Consider the following 5,580-nt stretch of genomic DNA (forward strand, 5'->3'; position numbering starts at 1 on the left):
GCCGGTTTCGATTGAGTTTGATTGCCTTTCGAGTTTCGATTCGATTTTCGATTTGATTGCTTGAATACCACAGCCAACATAAAGTAAACACGCACAATTAACACATAAGGCACACACACACGTATAACAATACCATAATTCGCATAATTCGAGTCTCGAGTTCGATTGATTGTTAGATCGGTTTGATTTCTGATTAGATTAACTTTATCGCATTGTTACTTTCTAACATTTACAGTCGTAGATCGGTTCGCATTAAAACACGTTCGATTACTTCGATTCTTGCTGATTACAACACTTACTCCACATAATACAACTAAGACACGAAATCGACTATCTACAGTCAAAGAAAGTCAAAGTTGACTTGGACTTTGACTTTGACTTTGACATTCGAAAACACGGGGTGTTACAATATATCCTTCTAAGAGCCAACAACAGGTCTGATGATTAGCATAAATTTGGCCAGGATTATTAACCCCTTTCAACTTGTAACTTTTCAGACTCCCTTCATCTTCTTCATTGACAACATAAAAACTTGCAGAAGTATTGAAAGCAGTTGATCTCAATCTACTCAATTTCCTGCAATTACAGTAATACCATCATTACAATAGCAAATTAGAAAACTATTAGTGTCTTAATTAATAATAATCACTCTCTCTGTTAGTGTCACGAGTTTGAAACCAAAGCATCAGTTATCTAGTAAGGAAACTCAACAATAGTTAAAAAGAAAAAAAACTTTGCTAATCAGCTGCCATGCAACCTTTCATCTTCCACCGGCATCGAAATTCAACCATCTTACCCATTTTACGCAAAGTGTAGACTAAATAAATTTTCATGTTGACTCATAAACTGGCCGAAAATATTTCAACTGAATATACACTGACCTCAATTAGCTCATTATATGCCATGCCATGTAACCAATAGTTCCTTCAAGTGTCATCTGCATAATATTGCATAGTATCAGTATACTTCTGGTTGATATTTAGGTACTTTTTATCAAAATTTAATGAACTAAAAAAATAATATAATCAAGAGGTGGCGATTTCGTCTCTAATGGGTTAAGAAATATGGTAATTGATGCATTTGGAAAGAAAACGAGTCTAACAGTTCAAATGAATCAAAAGTCAACTCCCTAGTGTAGCTCATAAGGCCTTCTTAATCCTTGTTCTGGTTGTGCAAAAAGAATCATGAAAAAAAACTGCAACCTATAATCAGTTTTATAAATCCACTTGATGATATGTCGTTTTTGGTGTCCATTACGTACAAATGCTAATGCGGTCCTCATACTCTACTTAAAAGTTAAAACCACTAATGTATTAACATACCCCTATATATACGATTATACCCACACATATATATTTTAAATTATCATATAACTTAAATAAGAGGTAAGAAAATACTCTGCACACTCACAGAGAAATAGTGTCCCCATTCTTTATCCAAGTAATGTCTATCCTTGAAGGACTGAAATTATTAACCATAAACAAACACTATAAATCACAACAATCCACAAGTCAACCTATAACAATGGAGAGGAAAGCAAAACGAACCCGATCTTGATGACGTTTGTAGAAAATATCCCAATATTTATTAGCATCCTTTTCATATTTCTCTGCAAAAAAAAAAAAAAAAAAAAAAAAAAACAAATAATAATCTAGCATAAATAAGTCTTGAAAACCAACGTGCAATCATATACCTTTCCAGAAGGGGGTGACTTCATCATTTGTTGTAGAATATATTTGTATTATAGGTTTTTGTAGACTATTGGTTGATGCATCAAAAGCCATCCCCAAAGCACTGTTAACAAAAATATAACACTTATTATTTCAACTGTTGGAGAAGCAATAATAACCAGAAACAAAAGTAAGAACATAACCAACCATCCATAAAAATGAAATCTTTTTGATAAAAACCTAAATTTTACAATTGATCTCGAAGTAACCATGTCAAGAAAAAAATAGTTTTAAAGGAAAAAACTAAAAAAACCTGAAACATATGTGTTGCGATTCAGAAACCGGCGACTGATTAAGGGTTCCAACAGAAAGAGATGCAAACCCTAATGGAAGAACAAAGGAATGGTGAATATAGATCTAACAAAAAGAACGTCATAAACGAAATAAGAACACTTAAATTACCTTGAAAGAATCAGGCAAACAGGTGGTGGTGGCAGCGATGATTAAGCCCATATGAAGATTTAGGGTTTTTTTCATCGGAAGATGTTGTGATTCTCTCATGTTTAGGGCTCAATCAGTTTTGAAAGATGAAGTAGATACAGAGGTTGTAGCCCGGGGAAAACAAAACATGGGAAAGATTGAATATACAACTTGCAAGGGAAGGATTTCATAACAATGGAAAGACTGAAACTGATGGAGAGAATTTCTGGGAGGCGGTATATGAATTGAAGGAGAACTGAGAGATTTGAGAGATGGCGCCTAAAACACAATTATCTGGCTAAAGACCTATGCCACGTCACGGTCAATTTGTCAAAGCTATTTTGCTTTAATATAAAATATAGATAGTAAATTTGGTACCAATTAAATATCTTTTCACATCACTTAATTGAGTTTTCTTGTTTTTAACTTAAACAAGTTGTATGCATAAACAAAACATCTTATTAAATATGAAACCAAAATGGATACAAAAAACTTACAACAAAAGCCCAAATAATCTAGAAGCCCCAATAAACTATAGTTTCACTTCAGTCAGTTTTGATTCGTGAAACCCGTTATACCCACAATTATGATATAATATGATTTTTTTTTGAACGGCAAATTTCATTAGAATCTCCCGCTAACAAGAAACTAGACAAGGGAAAAAAACAAGGTACAAAGCAAATTAAACATCAAAGGCTATCAATCTATCCAATCCAAATTTAACATTTTTGAACTATTCTTAATCTGTAGGTCCCGGTTTTCACTCCGAAACGATTACGTAACGACACGTTCGACGTGCGGAATCCGTGAACGTGCGTGACCGAACACAAGAACGTACTAATTAACGTGATTCCATTAATAGATCTGAAACGTACAAAGAACCGTGAATCACCTTTTGCCTTTCTCTCTACTTTCTCTCTCTAAGCACCAAGCTCCAAATCTCTCAAAATGGCAAAAGTCTCAAAACTAAACCCTAAGGCTCCTATTTATAGGCACAAGGCATAAGGGATTTCCCCTTATTTACAAGATTGCCACCTTGCTCTTTTTCCTAAATATTACATCATAAAGCTTTGTTTTCTTCAGATTCTGCTACGAACTGTATTGACGGAGGCGATAGACATTACTGCACTAACAAACTCCACCTTGGATATTGCCACAGTCAATCTCGTAGCGTCTTGTCTTTCTCTCTCTCTGGGTCTTCTTGAAGGTGCGATATTATCAGCAACCATAGACTCCCTCTTTCTCGAACAGAATCCCCGTGGATCTGTCTTCAGGCTTCCGTTGCTCTTCCTTTCGTTAGACTCTTTCTCTTCAGGCTCCCCCTTTCGTTAAGCTTCCGTGCTTTTGGGATCGACACCTGCCTTTCCGGATACAAGCTCCTCCAGGATAGTTTCCTGGCACGCTTCCGTTTGCGTTGAGCACTTCTTCAGACTCCCCCTTAGACTCAGCTATCGGGATCGTGATCTGGAATACCATCTGCAAATCTCATACATTCATAAGTAACAGCATTATGAACATCCAGGATTGATGACCTGGTTTTCTCAACATATGCTAGAATAATTTTACAATGAAAGCATTTTCAGATGTTCAGGAACCGTAACCTAACACTTTTTAAAACACTTCAACTTCCCCTATCAACAAAAACAAGTTCAAACCTAATCTTAAGTCTAAGATGAAGCTCAAAAAATAAATGAGTTCGTGCTTAAGCTTCATACACCAACCTGATTAACAAGTTTATTGAATATAATAATATAATATATGATTACATTATAAGATTGTCATACACAAACTATATTAATTTATATTTCGTTACAGATATAATTTTAACTAACTAGTTAATTAATTAATAATAATAATAATTAAAAAAACAAAATAAATAATCTCGACTTGACTTTAACACATAGAGCTGGAGACAAACTCCAATGGTCCGTTAGTAATCCAAATTAAAAAAAAAAAAAAAACGGGTTAAGAACTGAGATCCGAGTTTAAGGGAGGTCGTTTAGACTTTAGAGCTGTGTTGCGATTTGGATTTTGGACAATGGACAGGAAACAAATGGGCCGGTCTTGGGCCGTAATCCGTATAGCTATTTGCTCTTCTGGCTGTTTTGTTGGACTTGGCCCATTACAAATTCAGTTATTTTGAGCTTCTTGACTTTAGAATTTCTCAAATTTCAGAAATGAATTCATGAATAATAAATATGGCTGCCGGTAAGATTGTAAATTTAAGTATTAACTATTAAGTGATGAGAGTTTTTTTTAAGTACTAATGTAATGTGTTCATAATCCAAAAGTTGCATGAAATATAACTATTTAACTGATATGATTTTAGATATTTCGTTTGTTTTAACCGTAACTTCATAAGCTTTTTTTCTGAACCGGTAGAATATAAATAAAACCACATACTAGTAAGTAGATAGACAAGAATTTAAAAAAAAATTACCTTGTCAATAGAGGGCCTCTAAGCTATTTATTTAATGGTTATATATAAAAGAATGAGTTAATTGCCCGGATAGTCCTTGTGGTTTGTACTTTTTTCACATTTAGTTCCCACCTTTTTAAAATAGCATGTTTGCTCCCTATGGTTTGCTCATTTGTTACTCGGATAGCCCTAAAATGGTTGGAGGTTAGTTTGCTCAGTTAAGTTGATGTAAAATTACTGAATTGTCCTTATTACGAATAACAATAATATTAAATTAGATTTCAAGTGGGGCCCACCTCCACCTCCACCACTACCCAACCCTCCTTCTCCACACCCTACCACCCACTTCTGCCGCCTCCTCCACCCAAACCCATACCTTCCTCAACCAAAATCCACACCTATTCACTACCCTTACTAGTTAGCCAAACTCTATATTGTTTAGTCACAGTTTAACAATAATCATTTTATATGTGATCATCTAGCTGAACATTACAGAATGATAATAAGTTCACGAAGACATAAAAAAAGAAATAACTTATGATGAAGAAAACGAACACAAGAGAATCGGCAATGAATAGTTGCTTGCACGATAGGAAAAGGTTGAACACCATGGCCAGAAATGGTGGAGGAAATTTAGATGGTTGGCGCACGACGGTGGCAGCGGTGGCCGCAAACACCTTCCACAACATCGGCGCCCATCACCATTGTGAACCACCGTCACACACAACCTCCGACGAAACCAACCACCTCCCATTCCGTCACCCAACATCCTCTAATCACCATCGTATCACCACCTTCCATGTGACAACTTGTTATTCCGAGGTAAAATCATTCATTCTTTTTAATTTCTTTAGTTACGTTTCGTATACGTTCTAATTACCGCTTCATACCGTTTATGAGCGAATGTGCACTATACATATTTATATGTGTATATCATGCCTAAATTTATTTGATGATATTTGAGGTGATTATATTTAAATATATATATATATATATATATATATAGAAAGT

The 5,580-nt window shown here is 34.9% G+C and overlaps 1 long non-coding RNA gene across 1 annotated transcript; it reads right to left on the minus strand.

The window, feature by feature from the left end:
* Window positions 1-344: 344 nt before the first annotated feature.
* LOC118480869 lies at window positions 345-2,422 on the minus strand. Its single transcript, XR_004863971.1, has 7 exons — window positions 2,133-2,422; window positions 1,984-2,053; window positions 1,694-1,794; window positions 1,548-1,609; window positions 1,411-1,461; window positions 882-937; window positions 345-576 (listed from the first exon to the last, which is right to left on the minus strand). It is a non-coding gene; the product is annotated as an uncharacterized LOC118480869 (long non-coding RNA).
* Between the last annotated feature and the right edge of the window lie 3,158 nt (window positions 2,423-5,580).

The sequence above is a fragment of the Helianthus annuus genome, chromosome 8 (assembly GCF_002127325.2).
Source record: "Helianthus annuus cultivar XRQ/B chromosome 8, HanXRQr2.0-SUNRISE, whole genome shotgun sequence".
NCBI lineage: Eukaryota > Viridiplantae > Streptophyta > Magnoliopsida > Asterales > Asteraceae > Helianthus > Helianthus annuus.